This window comes from Sceloporus occidentalis, unplaced genomic scaffold (assembly GCF_023333645.1).
Source record: "Sceloporus occidentalis isolate IW3139 unplaced genomic scaffold, rSceOcc1.0.p SCAF_4, whole genome shotgun sequence".
NCBI lineage: Eukaryota > Metazoa > Chordata > Lepidosauria > Squamata > Phrynosomatidae > Sceloporus > Sceloporus occidentalis.
The window spans coordinates 145,942-158,603 of NW_028316984.1; positions in this window are offsets into that span (position 1 = coordinate 145,942).

Sequence of the window (12,662 nt, forward strand, 5' to 3'; positions counted from 1 at the left end):
TGGAATTTGAAAAGTAATACAAATTGTGTAAGCAGATCTTATTAAGACTGTCATCTTTTTTATATAACTCTTCCATGTATTGTTTTCATCACCTTTTTATTTCATCTTAGTTGCATATTGTGTTCCCCTGGTAGACACAGAGCATCCCTACCCTCAGGGTTCTGGTTCTATTTCTGTCCTTTATGGTTTGAAGAGTTTCATCTATCTGAACTACATCCATGGGTATTAAAAGAACTGACAGAAATAATCTCAGAACCACTGTCAATAATCTTTTGAGAATTCCTGGAAAATAGGAGATGTCACAGCAGACTGGCAGCAAATGTTGTACCCATCTTCAAAAAAGGGAAAAAAGAGGGCCCAAATAATTATTGCCTGGTCAGACTGAGACCAATACCAGGAAAGATCTAGAGCAGATCATTAAATGGACAGTCTAGAAGCACTTAGAAATGAATTCTGTGATTACTAAAAGTCAGCATGGGATTCTCAAAAGCAAGTCATGTCAGACTAATCTTATCTCTTTTTTTTATAGAGTCACAAACTTGGTAGATGAAGGGAATACAGTGGATGTAGTGTATCTTGATTTCAGTAAGACCTTTGATAAGGTCTCCCATGACATCCTTCCAAAAAAGCTACTAAGATGTGGGCTAGACAATGTGACCATTAAATGGATTTGTAATTGGCTGACTGATTAAACCCAAAGGGTGCTCACCAATGGCTCCTCTTCATTCTGGAGAGAAATGATTAGGTCCTAGGCCCAATGCTATTCAAAATCTTTATCAATGGACTTGGATGATGGGATAGAAAGGATGTTAATCAAATTTGTAGATGACACTAAATTAGGAGCCAGTTTAGTGCAGTGGTTTGAGTGTTGGACTATGACTCTGGAAAACAGAGTTTGAATCCCCATTCAGCCATGGAAACCCACTGAATGACCTTGGGCAGGTCACACTCCCTTGGCCTCAGAGGCTGGCAAAGGTAACCCCCCCCCCCCCCGGAAGAAATCTGCAAAGAAAACTTCACAATAGGGTCATCATAAGTCAGATACGATTTGAAGGCACACAACAACAGCAAACAAATACCCCAGAGGACAGGGTCAAAATTCAAAATGGCCTTAAAAGATTAGAAAGTTGGGCCAAAACTAACAAATAAAATGAACAGGGAGAAATGTAGGATACTACATGTGGGCAGAATGCACTGATATAGGATGGGTTACACCTGGCTTGACAGCAGCACATGTAAAAGGGATATAGGAGTATCGGTGGACCACAGGCTAAACAGGAGTCTGTAATGTGATGCAGCAGCTTAGAAAGCCAATGCAATTCTAGGCTGCATCAATAGGAGTATGGTGTCTAAACTGAGGGAAGCAATAGTACCACTCTATTCTGCTTTGGTCAGACCTCACCTGGAATAAGAGGATGCTTACAAGCTACAACACATCCAGAAGAGGGCAACCAAAATGGTTAAATGTCTGGAAATAATGCCCTATGAGGAGCAACTTAGGATGCTCCATGTCCAAGTCTCTGGAGTTGCAGAAAAAAAGCTTACTCCATCCTCAATATGACATTCTTTAAAATATTTAAACAGGGACATCATATCACCCCTTAACTTCTCTTCTCCAGGCTAAACATGCCCAGCATCCTATGTTGCTCGCATGGTTTCCAGACCTTTCACAATTTTGGACACCCTCTTCTGGATGTGCTGTAGCTTGTAAGCATCCTCTTCGAACTGTGGTGTTTTAACCTATATTGTAAACTATCTTGAGTCCCATGTTTGCGAGGAAAGTGGGATACATAAAATAAATAAAAATAAGAGTTGTTCATCATATGTAGAGATTTCACTGTTTTAAATCAAAGAAAACTACATACAAAAGGGAAATATGCATATATCTTTACAGTTTTATTTTGTATACCCATAAGAGACAATACACCACATCAGATAGAGGAAAGCTAGAACAGAAAGCAGCAGAACATAGATAGAGGAAAGCATAGAACAGAAGGCAGCAAAACAGAGATAGAGGAAAGCATAGAACAGAAGGCAGCAAAACAGAGATAGAGGAAAGCATAGAACAGAAAGCAGCAGAACACAGATAGAGGAAAGCATAGGACAGAACAGAGCAAAACAAAGATAAAGGAAAGGATATAAGAGAAGGCAGCAGAACACAGATAGAGGAAAGCAGCAGAACACAGATAAAGGAAAGCATAGAACAGAAGGCAGCAGAACATAGATAGAGGAAAGGATAGAATAGAAGGCAGCAGAACATAGATAGAGGAAAGCATAGAACAGAAAGGAGCAGAACATAGATAGAGGAAAGCATAGAACAGAAGGCAGCAAAACAGAGATAGAGGAAAGCATAGAACAGAAGGCAGCAAAACAGAGATAGAGGAAAGCTAGAACAGAAAGCAGCAGAACATAGATAGAGGAAAGCATAAAACAGAAGGCAGCAAAACAGAGATAGAGGAAAGCATAGAACAGAAAGCAGCAGAACATAGATAAAGGAAAGGATAGAAAAGAAGGCAGCAGAACACAGATAGAGGAAAGCAGCAGAACACAGATAAAGGAAAGCATAGAACAGAAGGCAGCAGAACATAGATAAAGGATAGAATAGAAGGCAGCAGAACATAGATAGAGGAAAGCATAGAACAGAAAGGAGCAGAACACAGATAGAGGAAAGCATAGAACAGAAGGCAGCAAAACACAGATAGAGGAAAGCATAGAACAGAAAGCAGCAGAACATAGATAAAGGAAAGGATAGAACAGAAGGCAGCAGAACACAGATAGAGGAAAGCAGCAGAACACAGATAAAGGAAAGCATAGAACAGAAGGCAGCAGAACATAGATAGAGGCAAGCAGCAGAAAATAGATAGAGGAAAGGATAGAACAGAAAGCAGCAGAACATAGATAGAGGAAAGGACAGAACTGAAAGCAGCAGAACACAGATAGAGGAAAGCATAGAACAGAAAGCAGCAGAACATAGATAGAGGAAAGCATAGAACAGAAAGCAGCAGAACATAGATAGAGGAAAGAATAGAACAGAAGGCAGCAGAACATAGATAGAGGAAAGGATAGAACAGAAGGCAGCAGAACATAGATAGAGGAAAGCATAGAACAGAAAGGAGCAGAACACAGATAGAGGAAAGGATAGAACAGAAGGCAGCAAAACACAGATAGAGGAAAGCATAGAACAGAAAGCAGCAGAACATAGATAAAGGAAAGGATAGAAAAGAAGGCAGCAGAACACAGATAGAGGAAAGCAGCAGAACACAGATAAAGGAAAGCATAGAACAGAAGGCAGCAGAACACAGATAGAGGAAAGTATAGAACAGAAGGCAGCAGAACATAGATAGAGGAAAGCATAGAACAGAAAGCAGCAGAACATAGATAGAGGAAAGGATAGAATAGAAGGCAGCAGAACATAGATAGAGGAAAGCATAGAACAGAAAGGAGCAGAACACAGATAGAGGAAAGCATAGAACAGAAGGCAGCAGAACATAGATAGAGGAAAGCATAGAACAGAAAGCAGCAGAACACAGATAGAGGAAAGCATAGGACAGAACAGAGCAAAACAAAGATATAGGAAAGCATAGAACAGAAAGCAGCAGAACATAGATAAAGGAAAGGATATAAGAGAAGGCAGCAGAACACAGATAGAGGAAAGCAGCAGAACACAGATAAAGGAAAGCATAGAACAGAAGGCAGCAGAACATAGATAGAGGAAAGGATAGAGGAAAGCATAGAACAGAAAGGAGCAGAACACAGATAGAGGAAAGCATAGAACAGAAGGCAGCAAAACACAGATAGAGGAAAGCATAGAACAGAAAGCAGCAGAACATAGATAAAGGAAAGGATAGAACAGAAGGCAGCAGAACACAGATAGAGGAAAGCAGCAGAACACAGATAATGGAAAGCATAGAACAGAAGGCAGCAGAACACAGATAGAGGAAAGCATAGAACAGAAGGCAGCAGAACATAGATAGAGGAAAGCATAGAACAGAAAGCAGCAGAACATACATAGAGGAAAGGATAGAATAGAAGGCAGCAGAACATAGATAGAGGAAAGCATAGAACAGAAGGCAGCAGAACATAGATAGAGGCAAGCAGCAGAAAACAGATAGAGGAAAGGTCAGAACAGAAAGCAGCAGAACACAGATAGAGGAAAGCTAGAAGAGAAAGCAGCAGAACATAGATAGAGGAAAGAATAGAACAGAAGGCAGCAGAACATAGATAGAGGAAAGCATAGAACAGAAGGCAGAAGAACATAGATAGAGGAAAGCATAGAACAGAAGGCAGCAGAACAGAGATAGAGGAAAGCATAGAACAGAAGGCAGCAAAACAGAGATAGAGGAAAGCATAGAACAGAAGGCAGCAGAACATAGATAGAGGAATGCATAGAACAGAAAGCAGCAGAACATAGATAAAGGAAAGCATAGGACAGAACAGAGCAAAACATAGATATAGGAAAGCATAGAACAGAAAGCAGCAGAACATAGATAAAGGAAAGGATATAAGAGAAGGCAGCAGAACACAGATAGAGGAAAGCAGCAGAACACAGATAAAGGAAAGCATAGAACAGAAGGCAGCAGAACATAGATAGAGGAAAGGATAGAATAGAAGGCAGCAGAACATAGATAGAGGAAAGCATAGAACAGAAAGGAGCAGAACACAGATAGAGGAAAGCATAGAACAGAAGGCAGCAAAACACAGATAGAGGAAAGCATAGAACAGAAAGCAGCAGAACATAGATAAAGGAAAGGATAGAACAGAAGGCAGCAGAACACAGATAGAGGAAAGCAGCAGAACACAGATAAAGGAAAGCATAGAACAGAAGGCAGCAGAACACAGATAGAGGAAAGCATAGAACAGAAGGCAGCAGAACATAGATAGAGGAAAGCATAGAACAGAAAGCAGCAGAACATAGAGGAAAGGATAGGACAGAACAGAGCAAAACATTGATATAGGAAAGCATAGAACAGAAAGCAGCAGAACATAGATAAAGGAAAGGATATAAGAGAAGGCAGCAGAACACAGATAGAGGAAAGCAGCAGAACACAGATAAAGGAAAGCATAGAACAGAAGGCAGCAGAACATAGATAGAGGAAAGGATAGAATAGAAGGCAGCAGAACATAGATAGAGGAAAGCATAGAACAGAAAGGAGCAGAACACAGATAGAGGAAAGCATAGAACAGAAGGCAGCAAAACACAGATAGAGGAAAGCATAGAACAGAAAGCAGCAGAACATAGATAAAGGAAAGGATAGAACAGAAGGCAGCAAAACAGAGATAGAGGAAAGCATAGAACAGAAAGCAGCAGAACACAGATAGAGGAAAGCATAGGACAGAACAGAGCAAAACATAGATATAGGAAAGCATAGAACAGAAAGCAGCAGAACATAGATAAAGGAAAGGATAGAAAAGAAGGCAGCAGAACACAGATAGAGGAAAGCAGCAGAACACAGATAAAGGAAAGCATAGAACAGAAGGCAGCAGAACACAGATAGAGGAAAGCATAGAACAGAAGGCAGCAGAACATAGATAGAGGAAAGCATAGAACAGAAAGCAGCAGAACATAGATAGAGGAAAGGATACAATAGAAGGCAGCAGAACATAGATAGAGGAAAGCATAGAACAGAAGGCAGCAGAACACAGATAGAGGAAAGCTAGAACAGAAAGCAGCAGAACATAGATAGAGGAAAGCTAGAACAGAAAGCAGCAGAACATAGATAGAGGAAAGCTAGAACAGAAAGCAGCAGAACATAGATAGAGGAAAGCTAGAACAGAAAGCAGCAGAACATAGATAGAGGAAAGCTAGAACAGAAAGCAGCAGAACACAGATAGAGGAAAGCTAGAACAGAAAGCAGCAGAACATAGATAGAGGAAAGCTAGAACAGAAAGCAGCAGAACATAGATAGAGGAAAGCATAGAACAGAAGGCAGCAGAACACAGATAGAGGAAAGCTAGAACAGAAAGCAGCAGAACATAGATAGAGGAAAGCTAGAACAGAAAGCAGCAGAACATAGATAGAGGAAAGCTAGAACAGAAAGCAGCAGAACATAGATAGAGGAAAGCATAGAACAGAAGGCAGCAAAACAGAGATAGAGGAAAGCATAGAACAGAAGGCAGCAAAACATAGATAGAGGAAAGCATAGAACAGAAAGCAGCAGAACATAGATAGAGGAAAGCATAGAACAGAAGGCAGCAAAACAGAGATAGAGGAAAGCATAGAACAGAAAGCAGCAGAACATAGATAGAGGAAAGCATAGAACAGAAGGCAGCAGAACACAGATAGAGGAAAGCTAGAACAGAAAGCAGCAGAACATAGATAGAGGAAAGCATAGAACAGAAGGCAGCAGAACACAGATAGAGGAAAGCTAGAACAGAAAGCAGCAGAACATAGATAGAGGAAAGCTAGAACAGAAAGCAGCAGAACATAGATAGAGGAAAGCTAGAACAGAAAGCAGCAGAACATAGATAGAGGAAAGCATAGAACAGAAGGCAGCAAAACAGAGATAGAGGAAAGCATAGAACAGAAGGCAGCAAAACATAGATAGAGGAAAGCATAGAACAGAAAGCAGCAGAACATAGATAGAGGAAAGCATAGAACAGAAGGCAGCAAAACAGAGATAGAGGAAAGCATAGAACAGAAGGCAGCAAAACATAGATAAAGGAAAGGATATAAGAGAAGGCAGCAGAACACAGATAGAGGAAAGCAGCAGAACACAGATAAAGGAAAGCATAGAACAGAAGGCAGCAGAACATAGATAGAGGAAAGGATAGAATAGAAGGCAGCAGAACATAGATAGAGGAAAGCATAGAACAGAAAGGAGCAGAACACAGATAGAGGAAAGCATAGAACAGAAGGCAGCAAAACACAGATAGAGGAAAGCATAGAACAGAAAGCAGCAGAACATAGATAGAGGAAAGGATAGAACAGAAGGCAGCAAAACAGAGATAGAGGAAAGCATAGAACAGAAGGCAGCAGAACATAGATAAAGGAAAGGATAGAAAAGAAGGCAGCAGAACAAAGATAGAGGAAAGCAGCAGAACACAGATAAAGGAAAGCATAGAACAGAAGGCAGCAGAACACAGATAGAGGAAAGCTTAGAATAGAAGGCAGCAGAACATAGATAGAGGAAAGCATAGAACAGAAAGGAGCAGAACACAGATAGAGGAAAGGATAGAACAGAAGGCAGCAAAACAGAGATAGAGGAAAGCATAGAACAGAAGGCAGCAAAACATAGATAGAGGAAAGCATAGAACAGAAAGCAGCAGAACATAGATAGAGGAAAGCATAGAACAGAAGGCAGCAAAACAGAGATAGAGGAAAGCATAGAACAGAAGGCAGCAAAACATAGATAGAGGAAAGCATAGAACAGAAGGCAGCAGAACATAGATAGAGGAAAGCATAGAACAGAAGGCAGCAAAACACAGATAGAGGAAAGCATAGAACAGAAAGCAGCAGAACATAGATAAAGGAAAGGATATAAGAGAAGGCAGCAGAACACAGATAGAGGAAAGCAGCAGAACACAGATAAAGGAAAGCATAGAACAGAAGGCAGCAGAACATAGATAGAGGAAAGGATAGAATAGAAGGCAGCAGAACATAGATAGAGGAAAGCATAGAACAGAAAGGAGCAAAACACAGATAGAGGAAAGCATAGAACAGAAAGCAGCAGAACATAGATAAAGGAAAGGATAGAACAGAAGGCAGCAGAACACAGATAGAGGAAAGCAGCAGAACACAGATAAAGGAAAGCATAGAACAGAAGGCAGCAGAACATAGATAGAGGCAAGCAGCAGAAAACAGATAGAGGAAAGGATAGAACAGAAAGCAGCAGAACATAGATAGAGGAAAGGACAGAACTGAAAGCAGCAGAACACAGATAGAGGAAAGCATAGAACAGAAAGCAGCAGAACATAGATAGAGGAAAGCATAGAACAGAAAGCAGCAGAACATAGATAGAGGAAAGAATAGAACAGAAGGCAGCAGAACATAGATAGAGGAAAGGATAGAATAGAAGGCAGCAGAACATAGATAGAGGAAAGCATAGAACAGAAAGGAGCAGAACACAGATAGAGGAAAGGATAGAACAGAAGGCAGCAAAACACAGATAGAGGAAAGCATAGAACAGAAGGCAGCAAAACATAGATAGAGGAAAGCATAGAACAGAAAGGAGCAGAACACAGATAGAGGAAAGCATAGAACAGAACAGAGCAAAACATAGATATAGGAAAGCATAGAACAGAAAGCAGCAGAACATAGATAAAGGAAAGGATATAAGAGAAGGCAGCAGAACACAGATGGAGGAAAGCAGCAGAACACAGATAAAGGAAAGCATAGAACAGAAGGCAGCAGAACATAGATAGAGGAAAGGATAGAATAGAAGGCAGCAGAACATAGATAGAGGAAAGCACAGAACTGAAAGCAGCAGAACACAGATAGAGGAAAGCATAGAACAGAAGGCAGCAGAACACAGATAGAGGAAAGCATAGAACAGAAAGCAGCAGAACATAGATAGAGGAAAGGATAGAATAGAAGGCAGCAGAACATAGATAGAGGAAAGCATAGAACAGAAAGGAGCAGAACACAGATAGAGGAAAGGATAGAACAGAAGGCAGCAAAACACAGATAGAGGAAAGCATAGAACAGAAGGCAGCAGAACATAGATAGAGGAAAGCATAGAACAGAAGGCAGCAGAACATAGATAGAGGCAAGCAGCAGAAAACAGATAGAGGAAAGCTAGAACAGAAAGCAGCAGAACATAGATAGAGGAAAGCATAGAACAGAAGGCAGCAGAACATAGATAGAGGAAAGGATAGAATAGAAGGCAGCAGAACATAGATAGAGGAAAGCATAGAACAGAAAGGAGCAGAACACAGATAGAGGAAAGCATAGAACAGAAGGCAGCAAAACACAGATAGAGGAAAGTATAGAACAGAAAGCAGCAGAACATAGATAAAGGAAAGGATAGAACAGAAGGCAGCGGAACACAGATAGAGGAAAGCAGCAGAACACAGATAAAGGAAAGCATAGAACAGAAGGCAGCAGAACATAGATAGAGGCAAGCAGCAGAAAACAGATAGAGGAAAGTATAGAACAGAAAGCAGCAGAACATAGATAGAGGAAAGGACAGAACTGAAAGCAGCAGAACACAGATAGAGGAAAGCATAGAACAGAAAGCAGCAGAACATAGATAGAGGAAAGCATAGAACAGAAAGCAGCAGAACATAGATAGAGGAAAGAATAGAACAGAAGGCAGCAGAACATAGATAGAGGAAAGGATAGAATAGAAGGCAGCAGAACATAGATAGAGGAAAGCATAGAACAGAAAGGAGCAGAACACAGATAGAGGAAAGGATAGAAAAGAAGGCAGCAGAACACAGATAGAGGAAAGCAGCAGAACACAGATAAAGGAAAGCATAGAACAGAAGGCAGCAGAACACAGATAGAGGAAAGCATAGAACAGAAGGCAGCAGAACATAGATAGAGGAAAGCATAGAACAGAAAGCAGCAGAACATAGATAGAGGAAAGGATAGAATAGAAGGCAGCAGAACATAGATAGAGGAAAGCAGCAGAAAACAGATAGAGGAAAGGACAGAACAGAAAGCAGCAGAACACAGATAGAGGAAAGAATAGAACAGAAAGCAGCAGAACATAGATAGAGGAAAGCTAGAACAGAAAGCAGCAGAACATAGATAGAGGAAAGAATAGAACAGAAGGCAGCAGAACATAGATAGAGGAATGCATAGAACAGAAAGCAGCAGAACATAGATAAAGGAAAGTTTAGAACAGAAGGCAGCAGTACACAGATAGAGGAAAGCATAGAACAAAGGCAGCAGAACATAGATAAAGGAAAGTTTAGAACAGAAGGCAGCAGAACACAGATAGAGGAAAGCAGCAGAACACAGATAAAGGAAAGCATAGAACAGAAAGCAGCAGAACATAGATAGAGGAAGACAAAGAACAGAAAGGAGCAGAACACAGATAGAGGAAAGGATAGAAAAGAAGGCAGCAGAACACAGATAGAGGAAAGCAGCAGAACACAGATAGAGGAAAGCATAGAACAGAAGGCAGCACAACACAGATAGAGGAAAGCCTCAGAACACAGATAAAGGAAAGCATAGAACAGAAAGCAGCAGAACACAGATAGAGGAAAGCATAGAACAGAAGGCAGCAGAACATAGATAGAGGAAAGCATAGAACAGAAGGCAGCAGAACATAGATAGAGGAAAGCATAGAACAGAAAGCAGCAGAACACAGATAGAGGAAAGCCTAGAACAGAAAGCAGCAGAACACAGATAGAGGAAAGCATAGAACAGAAGGCAGCAGAACACAGATAGAGGAAAGCATAGAACAGAAGGCAGCAGAACATAGATAGAGGAAAGCATAGAACAGAAGGCAGCAGAATACAGATAGAGGAAAGCATAGAACAAAGGCAGCAGAACATAGATAGAGGAAAGGATAGAACAGAAAGCAGCAGAACAGAGATAGAGGAAAGCATAGAACAGAAGGCAGCAGAACAGAGATAGAGGAAAGCATAGAACAGAAGGCAGCAGAACAGAGATAGAGGAAAGCATAGAACAGAAGGCAGCAGAATACAGATAGAGGAAAGCATAGAACAAAGGCAGCAGAACATAGATAAAGGTAAGAAGAAGTACTGATGTAGTTACTTTTTTTTCTTCTACCACTGCAGGTGTCAAAGTGTCAGCACAAGGGAATTATTTTGGCAGCAACTCACCTTACGATTTACTGCATCAGCACAGCACATTATTCAATCAAGTCAATAATTGCCATTCTAAGCACAATGTGGTCAATAGGACATGAGTGTGTCAAAAGATATGAAAATCATTGGGACCTAGAATGTCGTTCAGCTTGGAAGTATAATCTGCACTGTAGATTCTGAAAAAAATAGAGGTGTTATTTTCATTTTGTATTGCTGCAATTTTATTGTTTCTCCCCTCCCCTCACTTTGTAGAGGTAGAATCCTCATTTTAGGGCAGGATCAGAGAGAATCCTTTCCTCCCAAACTTGCTTTTACAGCAAAAGCTAATTTGTCTTGAGAATTCAATTGAACTGGCAGGGAGAGGGAGTATTAATCTGGCTTTAGAGGGGAAAGCATTCCATTGATACTGTGACGGCAGCCTTGTATTCACTGCAGAAGCTGGTACAGTCTGTCAAGTGCACTTGAGCATCAGTCTTCTAAAAGTGCCCCCCTGCTGCCATGTACAAAGTTATACAGCAGGCTACCTTCAGTTGGATTTTGTAGACTGCCTTTCACACAACATGTCCTCAAAGTGCTTTACAAAATACAAACGTCAACAAAAAATGTACAAAAACAAATACACCTTCAAGTACAAGATAAGAGTTTCACAAGCAGATAGAAACAGCTTCTTACACTGGGCATTAGAAGAGACTTAGACATCTGTTGCTTTATATCCTTGAAGGGGGAGAACATTTGGATAGGGAGCCGCACTGGTTTCCTATATGTAGAGACTGAAAGGTGACCATTACTGATCATTGCCTAGGAGCAATTCTATGGCATGTGTAACCTCTGAACACATTAGCTCCTTAAAATCACATATATGTTGTATGTTCATGTGTTCTACCTTACAGAGGAATCCCCTGTGCTTGAACGGCTGTCCAGTGCAAGTCCAGTTTGGAGACAAAGAAGCCCATAAAAAGGAGATCAACAGGAGCCTTGAAGTTGTCCATCCACACCTGGAGCGCCTGGAAACCAGTAGAAAAAGCAAGAAAGCAGACTAACTTTTACAAAGCCTCCTCACTGTGGTAAGGTGGCTTGTATTCCTATTTTAAATCTTAAAAGGTGTTATTTTAATAATTAAATGACAATGATGTTAATGGGCTAAGTAACAGTACTTCACATTATTTTATTTAACAGCTTGTCATGGTAATTTTGTGGGGCTGGTCACCTTTTGGTAATTTTAATTATTTCTTTAATTGGAGTGAAACATTGCAGTGGCGTGTTATTAACAATTATCATAATAAATTAATTTTATAATTAGCATTTGCAAGTGAGATTTTGAAATTAATGTTATAAAATGCTAAAGCTTGTGACTCTGCACAGTTGGCCTAAGACTGAATGTCTAAAGGAGAATCCTTGCTTTGACTCCTCTCACAAGTTGCAGGACCAGGAACTTTTGATCTATAACAACCTGTTCATGCAGCACTCTTTATGAAATCTCTTTAGATCTAAAACTACATTTGATCGAGCAAAAAAGAAAAGAAAAAAGTAATTTCATATAATTTCTTATTACAAAAGAATAACATACAAATAATAAAATTCAACAACAACATGTCAACTAAAAAAGGCAGCAAGCATCAACAATAAATCAATTAGATTTAATAATGGGGGGAAATCATCTAATGTTTAAAGTCCATCAAAAAAGGTAAGCTAATCACATATAAGGAAAGCCAGTGTGACATAGTGGTTTGAGTGTTGAACTGTGACTCTGGTGACCAGGGTTCGCTTCCCAACTCAGCCATGGAACCCCACTGGGAGTCATATGATCTCAGCCTCAGGGGAAGGCAATGACAAGCCACCTCTGAACAAATGTTGCCAAGAAAACCCTATGATAGGATCACCATAAGTTGAGGATAGGACTTGAATGCACATAACACACATATACACAATTACATATAAATTAA